This window comes from Crotalus tigris, unplaced genomic scaffold (assembly GCF_016545835.1).
Source record: "Crotalus tigris isolate CLP2741 ecotype Arizona unplaced genomic scaffold, ASM1654583v1 scf7180000017541.2806704, whole genome shotgun sequence".
NCBI lineage: Eukaryota > Metazoa > Chordata > Lepidosauria > Squamata > Viperidae > Crotalus > Crotalus tigris.
Genome location: NW_024096462.1, coordinates 2,673,504 through 2,686,695, shown reverse-complemented (window position 1 = coordinate 2,686,695; position 13,192 = coordinate 2,673,504). Strand labels below are relative to the sequence as shown.

General features: G+C 40.4%; 1 protein-coding gene across 3 annotated transcripts in view; it reads left to right on the top strand.

Moving 5' to 3' along the window:
- The window catches only part of RERG (RAS like estrogen regulated growth inhibitor), a 119,482-nt gene that overhangs the window by 17,485 nt on the left and 88,805 nt on the right, over nucleotides 1–13,192 (top strand). The gene's annotated exons all lie outside the window — the stretch shown is intronic.

Sequence of the window (13,192 nt, the reverse complement as noted above, 5' to 3'; positions counted from 1 at the left end):
GAATTCAAGAGAGGGTGAACTTAGGCTACTTCTGGGAACATAATGATTTCAGGCTGATTTCTCTCTTGACTCTGCCCCCTGTTTCTGCCTGTCCTTATCCTACTACTGTGGTGGTGAACCTATGGCAGGTGTGCCAGAGGCAGCACTCAGAGCCCTCTCTGTGGGCACTGTGCCGTCGCTCCAGCCCTGCCTCCCACTGCAGCCCCTTCCTCACCAGCAGCTCCTCAGAGGAGAGAGACCCCCAAGCATGGCCCGCACAGAGCAGCGCAGCCAAGGACATGGCAGTCAGGCAGCGGGGACAAGACTCCGCCCTTGCATTCTGTCGCGCACAGATGATGCTATAAAGTTTTATCATTTCAGATCTGATGTCAGCAAAAGTCCATTAAGGGTTACCAGAGATAACAATGTATCTATTTTAACCTTGATCAAATAAATCAACTTTATATTCCCTTTTTTTTTTACTTCGAACAGTCTTGATCTTTAGTCCATTCAAATAATGTTCTAGAACTTGGTTTCTTTTTATTGTTTTCCTTTATCCCTTCTCACAAAATTCTTCAAAGCTTTAACAAAGCTGTTTGGTAAATGCAATACAGGAAAATTATCCAGGTCACTCTCTTCGTTTGTTATTTGTATGTTCCTTTTAATTATTAAGACATAGCCAATTTATTTTGTATGTCTAGTCTTTTTCCATATCATTCTTGCAACCTATTTAAATTTCTTTTCAAATCAGTCTCTATCAGGTAAAACTTGTTCCTCTTCCATAACATCTTTTAAACACAGTCTATCTCTGTTTAGAGGCAGGTACACTTAAAATTATCTTTTGAGTCCAAATATTCTTTAATATGTGCAATGTTAAAATATTTTGCTTCACTCTGTATTTGTACATCAAGTTTTATTTTTAATTGTAAACTTCAGTTCTTTCTAGTTTTCTCTAGTGCCCAATTTTTTCAAGTCCCATTTTCTTATTTTGTTTCTTAAGAATTGAAAACAAAAACATTTCTCACAGGAAGGATTCTTTTATAATTAATTCCAAAATCCTATTTCAAATTTATCTGGGCCTTTAGTCCATTTGTAATTTTCTAAAAATCAAAAATTTTGATCACCTTGGCATGTAAACCTGGCATCCTTTTATAGGTTCTGGCCACAGTTTGAGCAACATGACTTTCTCTTGTCTTCCAGTGCTAAACAATCAGAGACTACTGATTTTCATTTTTTTGTGTGAGGAGCACCTCCCTGATGCACTTAAGGGTGATCTCATGACCTTTTCTTGTCCAGAGAGGAATTATCAAAGAGACGATCTAATTGCTAGCTCTTCATTCCATTGCAGTCATTGGCTCTGCTTTTCTCAGAGTCATATTCAGTCCTCAGTTTCTTCCCTGAAGTCTTCCCATACCGTACTTCCCCTTTTCATACATAAAGAGAGAGAGAGAGAGAGAAACATGCATCAGAAATGTCTCCTGGTTGTTGATTACTGGCATTCCTGACATTCCTGAGACTTTTTCTCACAATACCTTGAAGAAAAAAACAAATCCACAAAAGTTCTGATTGTGAGTTTTATATGTTCTTAAATTATATAATGACATCATCCTCTACCCCACAACTGGAGGCATCTTAAAATAGCAGATGTCAGGAAAGCAGCTATAAAAAACCCATGTGTCAGGTTAATTGGATAAGCATTGCATGAGGTCAAGCCTTTTGTCTGCAAAGTTGAGATCAACTTACAGATCACATGTAATAATAGAGAATTCAAAATGGTGCCATCAATAATACAAAGGACAGAAATAGGCATGTATGAAATAGGATAGGAAAAGAAATTATACACAGATGGGCCTAAGATTAAGCTAGATCTTAGTTTAGGCACTTAAAGACAGATCTCAGGTCCTGAAACCAAAGTGGTTAAATTAGGCAATGGATGTTTTCAGAGAATAGATCAATAGGACACGTGCAAAAAAAAAAAAGGTTCAATCAATCAATTTCAACTTTTCGCGGGGGAAAAAAAGATCTTGCAAAGTTGGAATTGATTGATTGAATTTTTTAGTCCCACCCAGTCTGCTGTTACCACCGTAGCCACGCCCACCCAATGGGCCATACCCACCCAATAGGCCACGCCCACTCAGCAACCAACGATACCTAACTGGGTTTTTGGTTGCAGTTTGGGCACTCGGTCTCTAAAAGGTTCGCCATCACTGGACTAGGCAGAGCCAAATTTGGCAAGGTGTCACCTGTTGTATCCTGGTGCTACATCAAAGAAGGTTTAAAGGTAAGAATACACTTACTGACAATTAGTCCAACAACTATAAAATTGCTTCTATTCTATGATGGTGGGATTGTCGAACCAATATTCTAGTTACTGCATTTTGTATTAGCTGCAACTTCTGGTTGATCTCCAAAGACAGTCCCATATAGAGTGTATTGTAGTAATCCAACTAGATGGTGATCAAGACATGAGATAACAACCTTAGGGCATTTTACACTGTACTGTAATATAGATACAATCTGATTATAACAAATCGAATCAAATACAAAGATACAGATAAAGATTACGAAAAAGTGTATTGTAATAAATAGGAAAACAAACAAGAATGTTTCAATTATTACTTTAAATCCTGTTCTCTGTTTCGAATCAATCTGTAAAAATAAGCTCAGGGGAGGTCAGACAATTTCCTCATAGCAGAGCATTTCACTATAGAACAAATAGCTTTTGAAGTAGCATCTGTTCACCATGCTCCCATTTAGGGGACTACTGCTGAAAATAACTTCCCAAACGCTTTGATAGTTTTCTATTTTTCCAGTTTTCCTTGTAATCTTATGGTAGTATTTGGTATTCATTTTGTTTGCTCTCTGGATAGGGCTGCAGATAACAAGGCAAGAATTCCTTTCTTCCTTCCTTCCTTCCTTCCTTCCTTCCTTCCTTCCTTCCTTCCTTCCTTCCTTCCTTCCTTCCTTCCTCCCTCCCTCCCTCCCTCCCTCCCTCCCTCCCTCCCTCCCTTCCATCTTGCCTGCCTGCCTGCCTACCTTCTTTTCTTAACCTCCAACTTGATTCTTGTTGGCTAAAAGTATATTTTTACACTGTAGTTCAAATTCATAAAATCCTTCACAGAACTCAGCAACTATCCTTTGATACCCAGATTCCCTAGAGAATCCCTTTTCTTTTATCCCTTAAATCCCATTTTGTTTCATCGCTTAATTCTTTTCTTTTTGGTTCAGAGAACAAGCCTTTTAACACCTCCTCAAGAAAATGGCTTGAAATTATGAGAACCATTCAGCCTATGAATGCCATTACGTCATGCTCAAATGTTTGCAATCCTTGAAGACATAGACATCATTCCCTCAACGTAACCTACCTCATGTGGTTAATGATGCTTTGGAGTCTAATTTGTACAAACAGCCAGTTTCACTAAGCAAACCATTTGAGGCTCATGTATCCTAGCAGCATGTTGGTTTACACTGCTTAAGAGTCACTGTTTGGATGGACGAGAAATTAATGGGATAAACTTTAAACGAGTTGACTGTTGTAAAATGCAGCCCAGCTGAAAATTTATGGGTTTGCTCTTCAACAGAACAGAGTTTAGGTGGACCTGTTGCTTCATTTTTCCATTAGTTTAATACAGTGGTTCTCAACCTTTTTAATGCCGCGACCCCCAACCGGTCGTAAGTCAAGGACTACTCAACCAGTCATAAGTCGAGGACTACTCAACTGGTGCAGCATCGTTTGCAGAATGGGACTTTTGCTGGGCTCAGGAGGGCAGAAACAGCCTGGAGAATTCCTATTGGCTTTTGAAAGCCAATAGAATTAGACTCTATTCAAGAGAGTCTATTCTATTGGCTTTCAAAAGCCAATAGAATAAAAGGGAGTAGCACAGCTAAGGAAAAGGGGGGGGGGAATGGCGGATTGCGTTGTTTGGTGACCCCTGTGAAATGGTCACTCGACCCCAAATGGGGTCCCGACCCACAGGTTGAGAACCACTGGTTTAATATGTACGTATATAGATTAACGAGATCTGCAATCAAATAGTTAGTACCATAAATAAGCAAACAGACACATCTCAAAATGATGAGAGCTGGTGAATAACATTGCTGGAAATGCCAGTTGTTTAATATGGTTCCATCCAAGCCTTAGTCAAGCAGCTTGATGGATCACTCTGAGAGCTAATTTAGTCTAGCCTAAGAGGCAGCCTAAGACTGCAACCTAAGACTGGCTAAGGCAGTCTAAGACTGGAGGAGGATGGATAGGCTAGATTATGTTGTGTTTGTTGTTGCTTTTTAAATCAGAACAACACAAAACAAAAACCCTATTCATGAATGAAGGCAAATATATGTGTCCCAGGACAAGGCTAGGCAACCTTGGCTCTTTTATGACTCATAGACTTCAACTCCAGGCTCAGGAATTCTGGGAGCTGAAGCCCATGAGTCATAAAAGAGCCAAGGTTGCCTACCCCTGTCCCAGGATAATGTTGCAGGATCCAATCTAGGTCCAGAGAATTAGTCTTCTGAGCTTTCAGACTCAATCTGGAGCCAGTCCTCAGGGAATTTCTCTCTACCAGAATGTGGAAACCCTATTTCCTCTTCTAATAAGGTTTCCTTAATTTTCCTCTTTGTCCCCATTCCAAATGTCAGGATGCTTTTTGCTCTTCTCATCCTCAGTCTTCTTCTGTGAATCCAGCTGAGAGCCACAGAATGTATAACGGCACTTTTTTTTTTTGTTGGAAATGTGAACAAAATGAAGAGGCATTTGCCATGCTTGATAGACATACAAAAAAGCCAAAAAAAATGTATACAAATATATTAGAGTTGTTCATATATAACTCACAAGTGTTTATTTTTATATTGTGAGAAGGACAATTATCTTTGGTATTTGATACATTAGATTTCAGGCACATACTCCTCGTTGCCTTATAAAATTTGTCTGATATTCACTGCAGTTCATTGAGTGCTCAACCAAGAACATAGCACTATTTTGGTGCAAAAGTGCTTGTGCATCCATATCCCCAAGGTAGTCACCTTTAAGGTCAACAAATCCATTCCTCATACATTTACCCATATATCATTAAATAGCCAAGGGGCATCACACATCTATATCTTACTCTGTGCTCAGTGCTGAATTATTTGCTAAGCATTCTATTTATTCTCAAATATACTTTATTTCCCATTTTATTCTTATCGCATTCAGCTAATCTTCAGACCATATTAGTGCAAAGCATTCAATAATGCAAGCATTCTCACTTTATTGTCAGCTTTCTCTAAGTCAACAAATGCACAATAAACTTTCCCTTTCAGGTGTTGCTCCATGATTTTCTGAAGAGCCAGGATATGATCTGCACAACCCTATTTAGCCTAAAACTGCATTGGACTTCCCAAATGTTGTTCACTTTCATTTTATGTTGTACCCTTTGATTGCAAATTGTACCAAATGTAACCTTCCCAGTTAAAACTTAATTTCCCTGAGCTTTTTGCATCTTCCTCTTTGTACAGCGGAGTGCTAACAGCATTTGCCAATGTGTGTTGGGATATGTGTAATTTTCGGACACATATTGATCAAGTCACATTCTCAATCCATAAGCAAGCTGTACTCATATTTTAACATCACTTCACCAAGTATTTACCTGAAGGCAGAACAAGAAACAATGGATGGAATCTAATCAAGGAGAAAAGCAAACTAGAACTAAGGAGAAATTTCCTAGCAGTGAACACAATTAATTAGTGCAGGGGTGTCAAACTCAATTTCATTGAGGGCCGCATCAGCATTGCGGTTGGCCTCAGGGGGCCAGGTAGGTGTGGCTAGGGTGGGTGCGGCCTACTGGGTGGACGTGGATGGAATGGGTGTGGCCTACTGGGTGGGTGTGACCAACTCTACATTGTTCACTTCAAGGGGGCCTGTGGGGGCCTGGGCAGGAGTGGGATAGATCTGAGGGTCTCTGGCAGAAGGGGGTGGGACCAGGGCAAATGCCAAGGCATGGTCCACTGGAGGAGCCTCACTGTTCCTCTCAGGCCATGCTGGGGGGGGGAGGGCTTATGGAGCTAAGACTGAATGTGTTTCAGCATAGATGGCCACTACAAAATTGTACATTGGGTCCCGGCTGGCCTGGGCCAGGGCCAAGGCAGAGGGGGCTATTCCCTCACTGTTTCCAGAATGGCTTCGCAGGTCATATGAAACCACTTTGTTGGCCACATCCGGCCCCCGGGCCTTGTGTTTGACATGTCTGAACTAGTAGAACGGGTTGCCTTGTGGGCGCTGTATCACTGGAGGTATTTAAGAAGAGATTGGGCAGCCATTTCTCTGAAATTGTATAAGGCAGCGACCCCAAAACTTTTCAGCACCAGGGACTGGTTCCATGGAGTTTTTCCGCAGACTGAAGGGGCATGGTTTTGTGTGCTGTCTGCACACAAAACCATGGGTTTTCACTTGTTTACATGGCCCGATTGCTGTTATGCTGCATACTGGTGTCGATCCATGGACCGGGGGTTGCCTATCCATGGTATAGGATCTCCTGCTTGAGCAGGAGCTTGGATTAGAAGACCTCCAAGGTCCCTTCCAACTCTGTTATTCTGTTAAGTATTCTTTTTCATATACCCCAGTAATATACAGTAGCTCTATATCAGTGGTACTCAACCTTTTTAATGCCGTGACCCCCAACCAGTCGTAAGTCGAGGACTACCCAACCAGCTGTAAGTCGAGGACTACCCAACCAGCCGTAAGTTGAGGACTTTCCCTGCCCGGGAGCGCTGCGTATGTGTGGTGCCGCCCCCTGCGCCAGCCGAGGCGTAGCTGGCAAGGGGCAGCGACGGCGCAGGGCGACCACCGGCTGGGCCACCAGCTGGCCCAGCCCAAGGGAGGTAAGGCACCCACCGGGCCCTACGCACGCCAGCAACCCTCCCTGCGCCCGCTGGCCTCCCACCTCCCACCCCTGGCCCTCTTTTACTTACATTTTTAGTAGTTGCTCAGCAGGAAGGGGTGGAAACTTCCAGACAGCTCGCCTTCGCTGCAGACAACTTGCAGCACCGTTTGCAGAATGGGACTTTTGGAGGGCTCAGCAGGGCAGAGACAGCCTGGACAATTCCTATTGGCTTTTGAAAGCCAATAGAATTAGACTCTATTCAAGAGAGTCTATTCTATTGGCTTTCAAAAGCCAATAGAATAAAAGGGAGTAGCACAGCTAAGGAAAAGGGGGGGGGAATGGCGGAGTGCGTTGTTTGGCGACACCCGTGAAATGGTTGTTCGACCCCAAATGGGGTCGCGACCCACAGGTTGGGTCTGCTGCTCTATATCCTTCAGTGGAATATGGTAGCATAGTATTTTTCCACATCATCTTCTCTTACACTCACTTTCCATTCATTCTGATGAGAGCTTAATCAATTATAGCATTTTTCATACAGGAGTTATAGTTTCTTTCCCTGTAGTCATTCTAATTTTATTCTCTTTTATTTCACCTTTTCTTCCATGTCAATTTTTTCTCAAGACCCATGGAGGGGAAAATGATTTGGCCAACATTTACCAGTTCTGTCACTCTCTCTGAGTCTTCATCATAAACAATCAAATAAATTGTGCTTTTAGCTTTATATTCATTCTTCTCCATGTGTGTGTATGAATACTTACTGTCAGGCTTCTCTTGAGAAGTTGGATTGCATGGAAACAGGCAATGAAGGACCCTGAGGTCTGATAAATTAATGTATTGTAGACAGTCTGATGGAGTCATTGTAAAAGAAAGCCAGTAATGGCTGGTTATTAGATGCAAGCCCTATTTATAATAAAATCAAAGTTAAAATTATTGTATCTCTTGCCTAGCTAGAATAACGGGCTAGAAATCACTATTTTGGGTGTAAGGATGGCTTCTGACCCACAGTTTGCTAAGTTTTAGGCTTTTTGCTTTTGACTTTGTAAGAAATAATTCTCATACTTGTGCTTATATTATGTGATTGAAATGAATAGACCGTAAGCAGGTACTCACTATCCATTTCCTTATTCATTCTTCAAATGATTGTATCACTTTTTTCCTGTCCCGTCTCCTTTTATTCCTACCAATTCATTTATGTTACTTAGCAAAATCATTTTTCTTCCAGGATCATATTGTCTTATACATTTCCCCCCTAAAACTCTTTCTACTTTTCCCCATTATTACCATGCATAAGGTATAATGTACAATCTACGGATTCCTATTTTTCATATGCACCCCTAACAAGCTAGAGGGCACCAGGTCTTCTTATGGTCCTTTCTGATGTACGTATTAGTCCTTTCCTTCATAATTAAACCTACAGCTTCAAACATCCCTGCATCACATATTTATCTTTTTTTTATTTTGCAAAATCAAATCATCTCCATCCAGAACTGCTGGAGGCTGCCCCTTCCTTCCTTCCTTCCTTCCTTCCTTCCTTCCTTCCTTCCTTCCTTCCTTCCTTCCTTCCTTCCTTCCTTCCTTCCTTCCTTTCCATTGTTTCATTTTCTTTACCATGTATTATTCTTAGTTTTCAAGTCACAATCTTCCATAGAACATGATAATGGATAATTAGATATTTGCTACTTATCACAATATTGGTCAGTTGAGTCTTTGAAATAACACTTTTTATGGAGAAGGTGTAAATTAAGTTACCTGCTTTAGTTGTATCTATGGCACGTGGAACATTTTCCATTGACAGTAAGAACAGTACACTGGGTTGTTCTGCAACAAACACAGATGAAGACCATCTACTGCAACTTGAACTCCTGAACTTTTAGAGAGCCATAGTGTGCAATCTGCTGAAGCTATGAAGTCACTAGAAGAGTATTGCATTTTTTTCCAGCCTATGTTTCACTATCTTGTCTTCCTTTTATTATTAGAATTATTATTTCTGGATGTGTTATAGTTAGAAAGAGGAAAAGAAAATGCTGGAAACCAAATCCTTGCGAGACCTACTCTGAAATCTCTAAAACATTGTTTTAGAAATTTCAAATTTGGTCTTGCAATGGTTCCATTGAAATTTGGCTGTTTTCTTTCCAGATTCCAATGACACATTGTGAGGCTTCTGTTGGGTGGCCGCAAAAGAAGGGCTGATAGGATCTTCATAGCCCTTGGACTAAAGGTCCACATCTCTGCTTTAAAAAAGTCACACTTTACTTCTGCCAAGCTGTCTATATTATATTTGTTCTATTTTCACTGGAAATTTTAAGTACTGTAGTTATATGCAACAATAAGAGCTTTAAATCAATAACTGAGCATTAGGTTGCTTTCTAATATATTAATAAGGATCATTAATAACTGATCTAAATGAAATAACTTAATATTCACAATTCAACCGGAGCACCTGAACTGTATTGGTGCCCCTGTGTATTTTAAGCCATGCACACAAGCCCAGAGATATTCCCAAGCAAACCAACATTGGATGTTTTCTGCAACACGCTATTATCCTGGGGAAACTATCGAACGTTCCTTCTTGGACCCGTTTTTTGTTAGAGCACAAAATATTGCCAGGAAATTATAAATATCTTCCATGCCGTATTCAAAAGAAATGGCCCAAAAAGAAACTTTAAGCCAAAAGGTTAAAAGGAACAAGGCCCATAGACATATTTATGAAATGAGAATTAGTAGAGCAATCAAGTCTGGCAGTCAGTTGGCTTTTTTTCTTTTCTTTCTTTTTTTTTTTTGAAACATTCATCACTGAATGCAAAAAGGCAGAAATGCTTTGAAAAATGCAGGCCTACAAAGTCCCTCAGGGCACATTGGTCACAGTCTGTTCTCAAGCTAGAGTTATTAAAAAAAAAACAAACCTATCAATTTGAAATAGAAGACAATTGGGGCAGAACTAGTAGGAAACGTTTTTTGCTTCTTAAAGTTGAACAGAGACTTTAGATGATTCTTCCTATCCTCCCCCCCCCCCCAATATTTTCATTCCTCCAGTGGAAACGGGAAAGAAGAATTGCCCCTTTGGGGTCAGGTGTAGCTATGCTGGCTTTCCCCTGTTTAGTAGTATATTGGGACTACAATTCTCAAAAAGCTGGGCCAGTCCATGTGCTTCTCTGTGGATATGTTTGTTTGCATGTATATATTTGTATGCAAACAATGAAATACCTAGTGTTAGAAGTAAAGTCTTCATCCTGGTTCATCCAAGCTGAATCATCATAAAACAGTTTGGGCATGAGATTTGTTGTCCCTCCACTAACATCATAGGTTGCAAATGAGATGAAGGCAATGTCATTGGAAACCATAGTTGTTGTTCTGTTCTCATGGGAGTCATTGCATAGGGGTGGAAAGAGATGACATTAAACCAAGGTTGACATTATCTCTGAAAATGGTGATGGGAAGAGGGACAGAATTTGAGCAATACAAGTGGAAGAAAACAGCAGGAAAATGAGTTTGTGTTCCTCTTAACCACAACTAGAAGGGACCAGGAATGTTGCATCTGCAATGAACCAGAAAAGAGCTTTCCTAGATCTGGGAATGGCCTTCTGATAGCTATGCATTTTGAAGGGAGAAAGGGTTTTTACAAGGAGTCATGTCAGTTTCCATTCTGGTTTAAAAGTTCTACGATTGAAAAGCATTTGAGTAGTTTTCTTCTGTTAGAAAAAATGAAGCTTTTCCATTTTTGTAAAGCTGCTTTAGCTTCACAGAACGTGCCTTTCAACATCATCTATGAACGTGTTCCAGCTCCAAAATAAGACATTCTGACCCATCAGAACCAGCTTTTAAGACCTTTAGCATTGCTTGCTCCAGTCACTTCCAGGAATTTTATTTTTCTTTCAACACTTTTGCTCAGTGTCACCATCCTGCAGTGTGAAAAATGCTTCCTTCTATGCAAGACAAAAGACATGATTGCTTCAGATTTGTCCATTTGATGCTGTAGATAGATTATGCATTTTTAGGCTCAACAAAGAGTCCTTTGATAGTGCTGGTTTTCTGACATCCTTGATGACCCCAGCTTGTTTGTCTTTCCCTTTTTCCTTCTTTCATTTGTCAAATAGAAGCTTTAGTCAACATTTCCGGGCTTTTAGCTAAAGGATTTCGATCTGGATTTGCCTTTTTTTCTCCATCTTTGCTGCAGACTGATAAAGTTGTTCACGGTTGCCGTCACCTAGAAAGATTGCCTAAAGGGTGAAAGGCCAGAAGAGATAGAAGAAGGTGATTTGTTTGATTTTAATGATGTTTGGCTCCAGCCTCTCGGTGTAGTCCATGGTCAGAGTTGTAGCAAGGAAAAATAAACCACTTATTTTTGTATATGTGACCGCAGAGAACAGAGAGCATTAACTGAATGGAAAATGAGTTTTTGAGCATAATAAAGTCAATCATATTCACAAGCTTTTTTTTTTTAATCTGCTACCATTAGATTTTTAAAACTTTTGCTTATGTCTCCAAAGGACATCACCAAGAATAAAAGGGTTACTGGTAATTTACAGAATAATCTGTTCTTTATTGGCATCTTTTATCTTTTGCTTACATACTACATTTTTAACTTGAAGGTAAGACTTGGTTCCTATATTGCACAACATCATATAATGTGTGTGGCAGGAACTTTGTCATTGTGGTGGGTTATCTGTAATTTATGATGTAATAAGACATGTGAGCTCATCCAATTGTGAGTTAGTCATTTCATGTGGGTAAGTAAATCTCGGCTTTTGCTAATGTGAGAATCCAGCCTAAATTTGAAATGCTTGAAGAAGAAAAAGGAAATAGTAGCGTTTAATCTTGTATAGTGAGGAACTTTGACATATGAAGAACTTCAAAAAATATTCACACTCAGATGTAGGCTGTAGTGATAAAAGTAAGAAAGAGGCCCTATTTGTGTATATATGCATACAGAATATCTTAGAGAGCTCTTAGGAAGTAACTCTCATGGGCTGATTTCAAAACCACACAAATATAGCTAAAAAGGGTTTGAGCATTTTATGGTTCAGCATGCTATGAGAACTCAGGCAAGGGTTTGGCATGTTATATGAATCAAGATATCACAGAAAGACACCATATGGATTAATTCATTCAGGTATCATGTGTGATGCGAACATAGCTGTGTTTTGTTAATCTATGTTTTGGGCAGCTGCAACCACAGAAAGAGATAAAGCAACTAAGATAGTGGAATGAGCGCCACAGTTCAAGCTTATGGCTTGGGTTGCAATACTGCTTCTGCCATTTTACTTGCTTTGACACCACTACAGCCTGAAGACACTGATGATTTAGGGTTTTGTGTGCTGTGTGAAGACAGCCATGGTATTTTTTTTTAAAAAAAGGATGAATCTAATTGCTTTTGTGGTTGTAGCATTTCAGTGTTCAGGAGCCAATGCCAGGGAATGCAGAAGCTATGTAAATGGGTTAACATTTGAATGTCCCCATGACAAAATTGATGTAACCTATATTGAACAAATAATAGATTTTCCTGGATTTTCTCTGGTGAGTAGTGCCTGCCTTCTTGCTGCTGATGGAAGAAGTTGCACCAGTTACAGCCAACAACTTCATACTAATAATGTTGTATCTTTGGAGGAAGAGGCTGGAAGTTGGGGCTGAGAAAGCAAGCCTAACAGTATTGCAAGCAGTTGTCCTTCTCTTTTAATCTGGGCTTCTCTCTTAGAGGTCCCACCTAGTGAACTGAAAGTTGGATTCTGAGAGACCAAATCTTGCATAATAACCCAGGCAGGGTTTCTCCACCCACCCACACCCCTGGTCTTTTCTCATCTCCTGAGCCAGAAGTGACATTTCATCAGATTGAAGGAAGGGAGGTTATTCTTGGAAGTCCTCTGAGAGTTTCCAAAACAAAATTCAATGGTGAAAAAAGAAAGGTTCTACATTTAGGCAAGAAAAACCAAATGTACAGGTATAGTATAGGGGGTACCTTGCTCAATAGTAGTAACTGTGAGAGGGACTTCGGAGTCCTAATGGACAATCACTTAAATATGAGCCAGCAGTGTGCTGCAGCTGCCAAAAAGGCCAACACAGTGCTAGGCTGCATTAACAGAGGGATAGAATCAAGATCACGTGAAGTATTAATACCACTCTTCAATGCCTTGGTAAGGCCACACTTGGAATACTGCATCCAGTTTTGGTCACCACGATGTAAAAAAGATGTTGAGACTCTAGAAAGAGTACAGAGAAGAGCAACAAAGATGATTAGGGGACTGGAGGCTAAAACATATAAGGAACGGTTGCTGGAATTGGGTATGTCTAGTTTAACGAAGAGAAGGACGAGGGGGACATGATAGCATGTTCCAATATCTCAGGGGCTGCCCCAAAGAAGA